Genomic DNA, 14,426 nt, shown 5'->3' on the forward strand with positions numbered 1-14,426 from the left:
TAGCCAGGATGGTCTCAAACTCCTGACCTCGTGATCCGCCCGTCTCGGCCTCCCAAAGTGCTGGGATTACAGGCTTGAGCCACCGCGCCCGGCCGAAAGTAGTTAATTTAAGAAATTTGTAAATAACCTCTATCATACAATGTCAATTTAGCATCAACAACCAAGAGACTGTTTATTATATACCAGACAATCAAATGTTATTAATCCTTAACATATGGACAGAAAAGTGAAAAGGAACATAGAAATATCCTAATCTTTGAGATATAAGTGCTATGATCTGAATGCTTCTATACCTCTAAAATTTCTGTGTCAAAATCTTAACTCTCAAAGTGACAGCATTAGAAGGAGGGGCCTTTGGGAGGTGATTAGGAGCCCTCAAGAATGGGATTAGCGCAGTTACAAAAGAAACTCCAGAGAGCCCATCTCCTCTTCCACCATGTGAGGACACAGCAAGAAGGTACCTACTGAGAATCAGGAAGTGGGCCCTCACCAGACATGGAATCTACTGGCACCTTGATCTTGGACTTCCTAGGTCACAGAACTGTAATAAATTGTTTTCCCTTGTTGATAAGCCTCCTAGTTTATGTTATTTTGTTTTACCAGCCTGAACAGATAAGAAAATGAGGTGTGGGTTCTTCTTAAAGAAAAACTAGCTTGTTGTAATTTCTCGCTTGTTGTAGTTTCTCTGGGCAGGGGGCGGTGGCTCATGCCTGTAATCCCAGCACTGGTAGGCTGAGGCAGGAGAATCGCTTGAACCTGGGAGGCAGAGATTGCAGTGAGTCAAGATCGTGCCGCTGCACTTCAGCCCAGGAGACAGTGCAAGACTGTATCTCAAAAAAAAAAAAAAGAAAAACTAACATTTTGTGCCAATTAATTATAGGATCCCAGAAGAGCAATGGGACTTATTTGTTGCCGAGTATACCAGATCAGTCTATACCTATAGTATCTGCCTTCCATAAGTGGAAGGGAGCCTCTCAACCCTTATTTGCATCTGAATAAGCAAGACTTCCTAGGTCTCATCCTTATCCTTAACCTACTGAATCAGACTTGCAAGGCAGGGGCCTAAGCATGCATATTTGTGTGTGTGGCAAGGTGCGGTGGCTCACGCCCGTAATTCCAGCACTTTGGGAGGCTGATGCAGTTGGATCACCTGAGGTCAGGAATTTGAGACCAGCCCGACCAACATGGTGAAACCCCATCTCTACTTAAAATACGAAAATTAGCTGAGTGTTGTGGCACACGCCTGTAATCCCAGTTACTTGGGAGGCTGAGGCAGGAGAATTGCTTGAACCCAGGAGGTGGAGGTTGCAGTGAGCCAATGTTGCACCACTACACTCTAGCCTGGGCAAAAGATGAGACTCTGTCTCCAGTAAGTAAATAAGTAAATAAATAAATAAACAAACATATTTATGTGTGTATATATTTATATAGGTTCACACACGTATATGCATATATTTTAAATGTTCACTGGTAGTTCTAATGCATACTCTTAATTAAGAACTATTGGACTAAAGCAACATGACACATGACTATAGCCTCATCAATGACACTTCAAAATTTTAAAATTAAACTCTAGTTCTCATTTTCTGTTCTCCATTTGTCTTATTTTAAAAAGTAATGTAGAAGTAAACATTCCTCCTGATAACATCTCAAGAGAATAAGAATCACAGAATGTTAGCTTGGGAGAGACATTTGGGGTCACTAGGCCAACTGTGTTACCTTCTACTGATGAGGAAACTGAGGTCCAGTCAGGTAATTAATTGGTATCAGCGTCAGAGCTGTCACACAAGCCTCCTGATTCCATAACGCCTTACTGACTCCTTCGATTTCATGGGATGACTGACTCTAAAAGCAGGTGACAATTCCTTACATAACATCTATGCCAAGGGCACCACCCAACTATTAGGCTCAGATATTTGCCAAGACACAGAACAGAGAAGGCCATCACAAGGAAAGAATAACTTCTGTGATTAAGAAGAACTACATTCTTACTGGGGAGAGACTGTTTATCAAAAAAAAAAAAAGTACAGAGGGGCGGAGCAAGATGGCTGAATAGGAAAAAAAAAAGTACAAATAGATAGAAAGATAAACAGATAAGTAAATCAATCATAAGAGGTTAGCCACTACCTGTAATCAAAATCATCAGAATTTTTCCTTAAATTCTGCCTGTAACAAAAAAGGAAAATAATTTTTTTTTTTTTTTTTTTCTTTCTGAGACGGAGTCTCGCTCTGTCGCCCGGGCTGGAATGCAGTGGCAGGATCTCAGCGCACTGCAAGCTCCGCCTCCCGGGTTCCCGCCATTCTCCTGTCTCAGCCTCCCGAGTAGCTGGGACTACAGGCGCCTGCTACCTCGCCCGGCTAGTTTTTTTTTGTATTTTTTACTAGAGACGGGGTTTCACCGTGTTCGCCAGGATGGTCTCGATCTCCTGACCTCGTGATCCGCCCGTCTCGGCCTCCCAAAGTGCTAGGATTACAGGCTTGAGCCACCGCGCCCGGCCGGAAAATAAAAATTTTTTTTTTTTTTTTGAGACGGAGTCTTGCTCTGTCGTCCAGGCTGGAGTGCAGTGGCCGGATCTCAGCTCACTGTAAGCTCCGCCCCCCGGCTTTACGCCATTCTCCTGCCTCAGCCTCCGGAGTAGCTGGGACTACAGGCGCCCGCCACCTCGCCCGGCTAGTTTTTTGTATTTTTAGTAGAGACGGGGTTTCACCGTGTTAGCCAGGATGGTCTCCATCTCCTGACCTCGTGATCTGCCCGTCTCGGCCTCCCAAAGTGCTGGGATTACAGGCTTGAGCCACCGCGCCCGGCCGGAAAATAAAATTTTATTTATGTTTATGATTTGCTTATAATTTTTCCCCTCAATTTTGAAATAAAATTTGAAGCAGCATTCAAAGAAATATGTTAAGTAAATGTTACAAGAACAGCACAGAACCAGGTAGTGAGTAAAACGCAGATAAAACTGTAATGAGCCAGGCATGGTGGCTCACACCTGTAATCCCAGCACTTTGGGAGGCCAAGGGGGGCAGATCGCCTGAGGTCAGGAGTTCGAGACCAGCCTAGCCAACATGGTGAAACTCTGTCATAATGAAAAACACAAAAATTAGCCAGGCATAATGGCGGGTGCCTGTAATCCTAGCTACTCAGGAGGCTGAGGAGGGAGAATCACTCAAACCCGGGAGGCGTAGTTTGCAGTGAGCCGAGGTTGCGTCATTGCACTGCAGCCAGGGCAACAAAGTGAGGCTCTGTCTCAAAAAAAAAAAAACTGTAATGATAAGTTGCTTCCATTTTGTCCCAACATTTTTGCCTAAGATCAATTCCTAATATCTGGATCCATGAAGTACTTACTGTCCACTTGTAAAAACTGAAACTAAAGAGTAATAATAAAATAGGCTCCCTACTTGTTTTTATACAAGTAAACAGAGATCAGTAAAAGAGATTAGATAGACCAGAAAGAGACAAATACAGAATCAGTTATGATTTTTAAAAAAGCCATCACGTGGCCGGGCACAGTGTCTCACACCTGCAATCTCAGCACTTTGGGAGACTGAGGTGGGCGGATCACGAGGTCAGGATATCAAGACCATCCTGGCCAACATGGTGAAACCCTGTCTCTACTAAAAATACAAAAATTAGCTGGGTACGGTGGTGCATGCCTGTAATCCCAGCTACTCAGGAGGCTGAGGCAGGAGAATGGCTTGAACCCGAGAGGCAGAGGTTGCAGTGAGCCAAGATCATGCCACTGTACTCAAGCCTGGCTACAGAGCGAGACTCCATCTCAAAAAAAAAAAAAAAAAAAAAAAAAAAATCACGAAGCAATAAAATGTAATTTCAAAATAGTATGGTAATGATGACTTGATATATGGGGAAAAGTTTTTTCACTTTATTATTGTATAACACAGTATATTGAATGGAACCTTTTCTATATCTCTAGTGAGTAACAACTTCCAAACTCAGAAGTAAATACAAACAAAAAGACCAACAGATTATACTGTAAAATAATAATAGTTATTTGGGTTTTTCCCCCCCAAATCAATAGGTCTTTTTTTTTTTTTTTTTTTTTTTTTGAGGCAGAGTCTCGCTCTGTCGCCGGGACTGGAGTGCAGTGGCCAGATCTCAGCTCACTGCAAGCTCCGCCTTCCAGGTTCACGCCATTCTCCTGCCTCAGCCTCCCGAGTAGCTGAGACTACAGGCGCCCGCCACCTCGCCCGGCTAGTTTTTGTATTTTTAGTAGAGACGGGGTTTCACCGTGTTAGCCAGGATGGTCTCGATCTCCTGACCTCGTGATCCGCCCGTCTCGGCCTCCCAAAGTGCTGGGATTACAGGCTTGAGCCACCGCGCCCCGCCCAATAGGTCTTTTATTGTATCACTTAAATATCACAAATAGGTCTTAGAAATCATCCGGCATCTTGTTTCTATAGCTGGACAACTCTTAGATCTTATTTATTAGCCTGCTGAATAGTTCCTTTTCAGAGACATAGATACCATCCCAAAATTTCCTGATATCCTTGTTTTTAACTGTTTGTGGCTTGCTGAATCAAAGCCACTGAATATGAAACAAGGTCAATGTCATTTCCTTCAAGGCTTAATTCATCTTTCTGGGCTTGAGATACTGAACAAGCAACACCTGGCCTCATCCAAACTCTGCGGATGTATTTTTCAGCCAAGAAATTTCGGATTTCAACAAGAGACCCATTCTCCTGGTGAAGGACGTTGATGCGGAAGTGAGCATACACAGACCTCATCTTGTAACGGAAGCCACTGTAACACCCTTGTTATACCCTTCTGTGCATGACTACAAACAGTCCGAATGGTAGCCAGCTCCTTTCTGTTTCCCCACCATTTGTCAACCCGGTGCCTCTTTTTTTTTTTCTGAATTCTTTCTACATTGATGTGATCTGAAGTCCCTCCCCAGGTTTCCTCTGGGGCCCTTCACAATCACTGTGTGTCCCTTCAGAGTAATGTCAACAGTCTGATTGCTGAGAATGATCTTCATTCTTGCAGTAGATGCAGCAAAGATAGATAATAGTTTTGTATAAGGTAAAAGAGCAGCATAGGGAAAATACTTATAGGGAAAAAAAAAAGAATAAAACAACAGAAAGAACTCCAACAAATTGGTAAGAAAACAACAGGACCACAAATGATAAAATGAAGAACAAAAACAGCCAACTCATTAGAAAGAAAATAGCAAAGAAAATAGAATAAAAGATCTATTTATTTTATTTTTACATCACAATGAGAAATGCAGATTCACATGATGGAATGTTATTTCTTACATACAAAAAAAAAGATGAAAACTCCCAGTGCTGATAAATGTACACTGAAGTGAGTCCATAGGGCTGTGCAACACAAGCTAATACTATTCTTTTGGAAAACAATTTGACAGTGTGGGTTAAAAAAACTCAAATGGCCGTACTTTTTTTTCTCTTTTTTTTGAGACAGGGTCTTGCTCCAACACCCAGGCTGGAGTACAGTGGCTCAATCTCGGATCTCGGCTCACTGCAGCCTCCTGAGATGGCCATACCTTTTAACTCAGTGTTCTTTTTTTTTTTTTTTTGAGACAGAGTTTAGTTCTTGTTGCCCAGGCTGGAGTGCAATAGTGCGATCTCGGCTCGCCACAACCTCTGCCTCCCGGGTTCAAGTGATTCTCCTGCCTCAGCCTCCCAAATAGCTGGGATTACAGACATGCACCACCACACCCGGCTAATTTTGTATTTAGTAGAGAGAGGGTTTCACCATGTTGGTCAGGCTGGTCTCAAACTCCCAACCTTAGGTGATTCGCCTGGGTTTACAAGTGTGAGCCACTGCCCTGGGATTACAAGTGTGAGCCACTGCGCCCAGCCATAACTCAGTATTCTTATTTGTGACGACTGGCCTTTAAAAAAAAATCTAAAATAATGAAAATATTTATTCATAAGAAAGACCCCTACCTCCTAGCCTTCTCTTACAAAAAGCTTTCAGTAGTTTTTATTAACATAGCTACTATCACCTAGTTAAAGGGGGATATTCCCAAATTCCCTTTCAATGAAAGTGCTATAGCTTTAGGATCAATCATGTTAACTTTCTGTAAAACCCAGTGGAATACAACAGGCCACAGGCCTATCAATACTCACCATTCCCTACCTCCTGAATATGTCCATAACCTTTCTAGATACTGGGACAAAGTTATACCTTGCCTCAGCCTTTCTCTCTCCCAAGGCTAAGCAGCAACGAGGTTCTATCCCTGCTCTACAGCGTACACCTCTTTGTTTTCCCTGCCTTCAATCCCTTCTTTTAATCTAATTATTACAAACAATTTCATTATAACATCTTTAGCTATTGCAAAAAATTAGAAACAACAAATGTCTGACATTAGAGGAATGGTTAAATTACAGTAGCTCTCTTGTTCTAACCTTATTTAGTGGCTGCATACTATTCAAGATTCAAAATAATGTGGAAATAGTTTGACACAATGTTCGTTTTTTAAAAACCTAAAATACCAAGTCCTGTGTACCATAGTTTTACAATTCTGTGAAACTCAACATAAAGGTATCTTGAAAAAGAATGTGCAAAATGGTCACATTAGTTATATTGGTGTGACAGAATTATTCGTGACTTTTCTTTCCTGTATTTCCCAAACTTAAAAAAAAATTAAAGTTGCATACCAGCCTATCACATTTGTTCCTGTCTCTGACTTCACTAAACAGAGAAATTCATTGAAGTCTTTGTACTTTTAGGGAGATAAAGCAAGATATTTGAACTGTGGGATTATTAAAGGGATTACTAAAGGAAAACACTTCCACTTCTCCTCCTCAAGAAAGAGGTTCCCATCTTCATACAATTCATTATGTGCTTGTACCTGCCAAAACCACTGACCCTCACCCATGACTACTACCACCTGAAAGCCTGCAGAGATCCAGGTTTTGAGTGGCTCTCAGTCTACACATTGCTTAGAGAGCTATATAACTGATACTTATCTCTTTGGAGAAACCTTGATCAGCCACTTAGCTGTGGGAAGAAGCTCTAGTTTGACAACAGAGAAACATCATGGTACGTAAGGAGTGCAACATAACTGGGGGAAACTGGAAAACAGAAAGGTAGTATGAAATATGAAAAGCACAGGTCAATAAAGCCACTCTCCAATTTTGAGTTATCCCCAAGTGGCATTTCACAGTATACCAGGACAATGAATGAACTTCAAAGCAGGGAAACAAAGGGGAAAGCAAAGAGGAGTCTGGCAGATAAAAGCACATGGCAAGGCTAAACACAGACTAAAACTGCCACGTGTTAGAACTTGAGTTTTCGCCATTCATAAGCAACACAATCACTTCAAGTGTGATGATAAAAATTTTACAGCACGCCACTCTGCCTGCTGTCATCACTTTCTGGTTTACAGGTTTGTCATGCACATATTTTTACTCGTTGCTTGTGGTTAAAAGCATGTGGACTGCAAGTCGGAAGAAATCAAGGATTTCCACAGAACCCCAAACCTCTTAACAAAACTTATTCAGTTCAAGCACAAAGAGTATTGCAAACACACCACCACTCTCAGAAGATTCCTTTTAACAAAGTAATAATTATTACAATATTTTATTCAACCCACAAGACAAATATTACTATTAGGTCTGACAAGACCCCGTCAAGTAAAGAAGTTACTCCATAAAAGACCTAAGAGTGGGGAAGCTTAAACGGGTAAGCTATACCCATTACAGTGCCTATAAATCAAGTGAAGACAAGAAGGTATTTATATGTGTTTCTGAAAGTCTGCAGGGTATGAGACAAGCTGGAAAAATAAAACAGAAATCTTTATGGAAACACAAGGAAGGAAGATTAAAGACTCCCTAAAAGGACATGATAATGAATTTCTAGTGTTGAAATTAATAATAAGTACATCTTAGTTATTAGTATTATTTATTTACCAAATTGAAATAAATGCTAGGAAGGCATTTTTTTTAGCCTTAAAAGGATTTTTAGTTTTTACAAATAAATGTCATAAAAAGGACTACAATATCCTGCTTATAGCTCTTGTGCTTGTACCTCCTTCAAAGGAGTCTTATTTAAGGTTAAGATTAAACCTTAGTTATGCTGGGGTCCTAGCCAAGAACTCCCACTTGCCTCACTCCACAGTTGTATTCTAACATGATTATATGCCAGGTCCAGGATTCAGTGGCTGTGTGAGCCTGAGAATACACATTTGAAAGGAACTCTGAGCCTGGCGCAGTGGCTCAAGCCTGTAATCCCAGCACTTTGGGAGGCCGAGACGGGCGGATCACAAGGTCAGGAGATCGAGACCATCCTGGCTAACCTGGGGAAACCCCGTCTCTACTAAAAAATACAAAAAACTAGCCGGGCGAGGTGGCGGGCGCCTGTGGTCCCAGCTACTCGGGAGGCTGAGGCAGGAGAATGGCTAAAACCCGGGAGGCAGAGCTTGCAGTGAGCTGAGATCTGGCCACTGCACTTCAGCCTGGGAGACACAGCGAGACTCTGTCTCAAAAAAAAAAAAAAAAAAAAAGATAAGAAAATCATTTTAAAAGCAATACTACAGAGTTGTTTTTTTTTTTTTTTTTTGGACAAAGTTTTGCTCTTGTCCCTCAGGCTGGAGTGCAGTGGCATGATCTCGGCTCACTGCAACCTCCACCTCCCGGGTTCAAGTGATTCTCCTGCCTCAGCCTCCCAGGTAGCTAGGACTACAGGTGTGTGCCACCATGCCCAGCTAATTTTTGTACTTTTAGTAGAGACAGGGTTTCACCATCTTGGCCAGGCTGGTCTCAAACTCCTGAACACATGATCGACCTGCCTGGGCCTCGTAAAGTGCTGGGATTACAGGCGTGAGCCACTGGGCCTGCCACTACAGAGGTTTTAAAAAATTATTAGTAGGCCAGACACAGTGGCTCATGCCTGTAATCCCAGGACTTTGGGAGGGCGAGGCAGGTGCATCACCTGAGGTCAGGAGTTTGAGACTACTCTGGCCAACATGGTGAAATCCCATCTCTACCCAAAAATACACAAAAAATAGCTGGACGTGGTGGCATGCGCCTGTAATCCCAGCTACTCGGGTGGCTGAGGCAGGGGAATTGCTTGAACCCAGGAGGTGGAGGTTACAGTGAGCTGAGATCGTGCCACTGCACTCCAGTCTGGGCGACAGTGAGACTCCCTCTCAAAAAAAAAAAAAAAAAAAAAATTAGTAGTATAAAAAATAAAAGATGTTAAATGAAAAAATAAAATGTTAAAGTTTTTCTTAGTATATCACCTTTTAAAAATGACTTAAGAAATCAGACTTTTCACTGAGCATGGTGACTCACACCTGTAATCCAACACTTTGGGAGACTGAGGAAGGAGGATCACTTGAGCCTAGGAGTTCAAGACTAGCCTGGACAACATAGTGAGAACCCAGCTCTACAAAAATAAATAAATAAAAATAAAATTTAAAAAGAAATCAGACTGGTTGGGTGTGGTGGCTCACACCTGTAATCCCAGCATTTTGGGAGGCTGAGGCAGGCGAATCACCTGAGGTCAGGAGTTCGAGACCAGGCTGACCAACATGGAGAGTCCGTCTCTACTAAAAATACAAAATTAGCCAGGCATGGTGGCACATGCATGTAATCCCAGCTACTCAGGAGGCTGAGGCAGGAGAATTGCTTGAACCTGGGAGACAGAGTTTGCGGTGAGCCGAAATTTGCCATTGCTCTCCAGCCTGGGCAACAAGAGCAAAACTCCATCTCAAAAAATAGAAATCAGACTTTTCTCATCTGTGAGAGAAATATCATTGGCAGCCAGGCACAGTGGCTCATGTCTGTGATCTCAGCACTTTGGGATGCTGAGGCGGGTGGATCACCAGGTCAGGAGTTTGAGACTAGCCTGGCCAACATGGTGAAACCCCGTCTCTACTGGAAAATACAAAAATTAGCTGGGCTCGTTTTATAGTCCCAGAGGTTGCAGTGAGCCAAGATCGCATCACTGCATTCCAGCCTGGGTGACAGAGCGAGACTCCGTCTCAAAAAAAAAAAAAAAAAAAAAAGTGCCCGGCACAGTGGCTCACACCTGTAATCCCAGCACTTTGGGAGGCCAAGGCAGGCAGATCACGAGGTCAGGAGATTGAGACCATCCTGGCTAATGCAGTGAAATCCTATCTCTACTAAAAATACAAAAAATTAGCTAGGCATGGTGGAGGGAGCCTGTAGTCCCAGCTGCTTGGGAGGCTGAGGCAGGAGAATGGCTTGAACCCAGGAGGCAGAGGTTGCAGTGAGTCGAGATCGTGCCATTGCACTCCAGCCTGGGTGACAGAGCAACACTCCATCTTAAAAAAAAAAAAAATTTCCACAAAGATGTCTTTTCTGGACAAAAAACATATACACTGAAGACAATGTAGGTGCTTTTCCTGATTGTAAAACCTGAATTACAGTCATTAAAATATAAAAGGAATCTGTGGACAATTACTAAACTGATCCTTCATATAAATACATACTATATACCAGTTAAGAACTAAATTAAGCTAAAAAGTTCTCTTGCCTATACTAGACCAATAACTCTCACAATTTCACTAAACATGTTTTATACATATATACAGAAAATATGTTATTTTTTCTTTTCTTTTTTTTTTTTTTTTTTTTGAGACGGAGTCTTGCTTTTGCCACCCAGGCTGGAGTGCAGTGGCCGGATCTCAGCTCACTGCAAGCTCCGCCTCCCGGGTTTACGCCATTCTCCTGCCTCAGCCTCCTGAGTAGCTGGGACTACAGGCGCCCGCCACCTCGCCCGGCTAGTTTTTTGTATTTTTTTAAGTAGAGACAGGGTTTCACCGTATTAGCCAGGATGGTCTCGATCTCCTGACCTCGTGATCCGCCCGTCTCGGCCTCCCAAAGTGCTGGGATTACAGGCTTGAGCCACCGCGCCCGGCCATTATGTTATTTTTTCATATTGTTACACGAGTATTAAGAACACCCAGTCGTATATAATTGGTATATTTCTTCTTGTTCTCCAGTTAATATTCAGGTGGTTTAAATGCTAAAAGCAAATGAAACAAACAATCCTACTTTAGAAATAAGAATTATAGAAGTAGGGTAGCTGATTTCATGATTGAATGTGGCTTAACCTCACATTCAGTTGGTGCAATTGGTTAAATATTTCAAGGAACTAAATATGCTTATAAGCAGATAAAGAATAGAGGGAGTGAAGCAAAGAAAAGATGGTGTCCGCAAAATTATTTTTAAAATACTTTAGGCCTGGCACAGTGGCTCATGTCTATAATCCTAACACTTCGGGAAGGTGAGGCAAGAAGAATGCTGGATGCCAGGAGTTTGAGGCTGCAGTGAGCTATGATCCCACCACGGCACCCCAGCCTGGGTGACAGAGCAAAACTCCATCTCAAAAATAAATAATTAAATTAAATAAAAAAAAAAAAAAAGAACACCCAGTAAGTGGAATAATCGTAGTTCACTAAAACATCAGTCAATGTGACCAACAGGGCTTAAAAGAAACTACCTCAATCAGTCTTCCCAGTTGAGATCTCTCACAAAAAGTTGAGAAATAAGACATGCGGTTACACTGTATTTCAACAGGTTTCTTTTAACCCCAAGGTTTAAGAGAAAACTGTAGAAAACAATGGTATTTAGAATCTCTCTGATTCAGTAACATTTTGTTTCTCACACACAAGTACAAACAGGATATCTGGAGGAAAATAAAACTTAATAAAAGATACCCTACCACCGGGCGCGGTGGCTCAAGCCTGTAATCCCAGCACTTTGGGAGGCCGAGACGGGCGGATCACGAGGTCAGGAGATCGAGACCATCCTGGCTAACACGGTGAAACCCCGTCTCTACTAAAAATACAAAAAAAAACTAGCTGGGCGAAGTGGCGGGCGCCTGTAGTCCCAGCTACTCGGGAGGCTGAGGCAGGAGAATGGCGTAAACCCAGGAGGCGGAGCTTGCAGTGAGCTGAGATCCGGCCACTGCACTCCAGTCCGGGGCGACAGAGCGAGACTCCGCCTCATAAAAAAAAAAAAAAAAAAAAAAAAAGATACCTTACCAATCTACACAATCTTGTCCAGAAAATACAAGGGGAGGGGCCATTTTCAAACTTATTTTATGAGGTCAGTAGTATTCTGATACCCAAACTAGACAAAGATAGTACAAGAAAAGGAAACTGTAAATCAACATCCCTCATAACAAAGATGCAAAATTCTTCAACAAAATAATGGCAAATTGAATCTAGCAACATAAAAAAAGAATAATAATATTCCACGAGTTAGTGGGGTTTATCCTGGGAATGCAAGGCTGGTTTAGACCGTTCACATTAACAGCACAAAAAATTCAATTATATGCCAACAAATTAGATACCCTACGCGAAATGAACAATTTCTAGAAAGGCATGACTACCCAAATTGAGTCAAGAAGAAATGAGGCTGGGTGCAGTGGCTCACAGCTGTAATCTTAGCACTTTGGGAGGCCAAGTTGGGTAGATCACCTGAGGCTAGGAGTTGGAGACCAGCCTGGCCAACAAGGTGAAACCCCTGTCTCTACAAAAAATACAAAATTTAGCCAGGCATGGTGGCATGTACCTGTAATCCGTCACTTGGGAGGCTGCGGCATGAGAATCACTTGAGTTTAGGGGAAAAAAAGAAATGAGAAGCTAAATAGACTTATAATCTTGAAGAGACAAGAGATTGAATTAGTAATAAAAAGTCTTGGCCGGGTACGGTGGCTCACGCCTGTAATCCCAGCACTTTGGGAGGCCAAGGCAGGAGGATCATCTGAGGTCAGGAGTTCGAAACCAGCCTGACCAACATGGTGAAACCCTGTCTCTACTAAAAAGACAAAAACTTAGCTGGGTGTAGTGGCAAACGCCTGTAATCCCAGCTACCCGGGAGGCTGAGAAAGGAGAATCGCTTGAACCCGGGAAGCAGAGGTTGCAGTGAGCCGAGATCGCGCCATTGTACTCCAGCCTCCAGCCTATGGAAGGACAGTGAAACTCCGTCTCAAAAAAAAAAAAAAAAAAAAAAAATTCCCACAAAGAAAAGTCTGGGCTCAGATGATTTGCTGATAAATTCTCCCAAATGTCTGACACAGAATTATCACCAATTTTTCACACTCTTTCCAAAAACAGAAGAGGAGGGATACTTTCCAATTCATTCTATGAAATTGGTATTACCCTGATTCCAAAATCAGACAAGGGCATCACATGAAAAGGGTATGGTGGCGGGAACCTGTAATCCCAGCTACTAGGGAGGTTGAGGCAGGAGAATCGCTTGAACCCGGGAGGCAAAGGTTGGAGTGAGCTGAGATGGCGCCATTGCACTCCAGCCTAGGGAACAGTGCAAGACTCCATCTCAAAAAACAGAAAAGAAAAGAAAACCACACGGCCGGGCGCGGTGGCTCACGCCTGTAATCCCAGCACTTTGGGAGGCCGAGACGGGCGGATCACGAGGTCAGGAGATCGAGACCATCCTGGCTAACACGCTGAAACCCCGTCTCTACTAAAAAAATACAAAAACTAGCCGGGAGCGGTGCCGGGCGCCTGTAGTCCCAGCTGCACGGGAGGCTGAGGCAGGAGAATGGCATGAACCCGGGAGGCGGAGCTTGCAGTGAGTGGAGATCGCGCCACTGCACTCCAGCCTGGGCGACAGAGCGAGACTCTGTCTCAAAAAAAAAAAAAAAAAAGAAAAAGAAAAGAAAAGAAAACCACAGACCAATGCCCTTTGTAAAATAGACAAAAAAAAAAAAAATTATCCACAAAACATCAATAAACCAAATCCAATAATATATAAATTTTACACACCACGACTGAGTGAAATTTATCCCAGGATAAACCTTGCACAGGTTGATTAAACATATGAGAATCAATCAATGCAACACATCATACTAATAGAATAAAGAACGAAAACCACATGGTTGGCCGGGCGCGGTGGCTCAAGCCTGTAATCCCAGCACTTTGGGAGGCCGAGATGGGCGGATCACGAGGTCAGGAGATCAAGACCATCCTGGCTAACACGGTGAAACCCCGTCTCTACTAAAAATACAAAAACTAGCCGGGCGAGGTGGCGGGCGCCTGTAGTCCCAGCTACTCGGGAGGCTGAGGCAGGAGAATGGCGTAAACCCGGGAGGCGGAGCTTACAGTGAGCTGAGATCTGGCCACTGCACTCCAGTCCGGGCGACAGAGCAAGACTCCGCCTCAAAAAAAAAAAAAAAAAAAAAAAAGAAAACCACATGGTTATTTCAACAGATGCAAACATTTGATGATACCCTTTCATGATAACAACACTCAACAAACTAGGAATAAAAGGAAACTTTTCTACCTGATAAAGGCCACCTATGAAACACCCACATCATTTTTTTAAGGCTGTAAATAGTTCAAAATAAGTTTCTTTGACTCTGAAAAACAAAACAAGAATCAGCAATATTTCAAGCAAAAGTCAAAAAGGTTGCTTTAGCTTTCCGAGTGCAGTCCATTTAGTTAACT

The 14,426-nt window shown here is 42.8% G+C and overlaps 1 protein-coding gene and 1 pseudogene across 1 annotated transcript in view; both read right to left on the reverse strand.

Annotated features, from left to right (window-relative positions):
* The window catches only part of TXNRD1 (thioredoxin reductase 1), a 136,922-nt gene that overhangs the window by 99,031 nt on the left and 23,465 nt on the right, over positions 1-14,426 (reverse strand). The window lies entirely within an intron of this gene.
* LOC117089508 lies at positions 4,435-4,991 on the reverse strand (annotated as a pseudogene).

Source organism: Trachypithecus francoisi, unplaced genomic scaffold (assembly GCF_009764315.1).
Source record: "Trachypithecus francoisi isolate TF-2019V2 unplaced genomic scaffold, Tfra_2.0 Lachesis_group11, whole genome shotgun sequence".
Lineage (NCBI taxonomy): Eukaryota > Metazoa > Chordata > Mammalia > Primates > Cercopithecidae > Trachypithecus > Trachypithecus francoisi.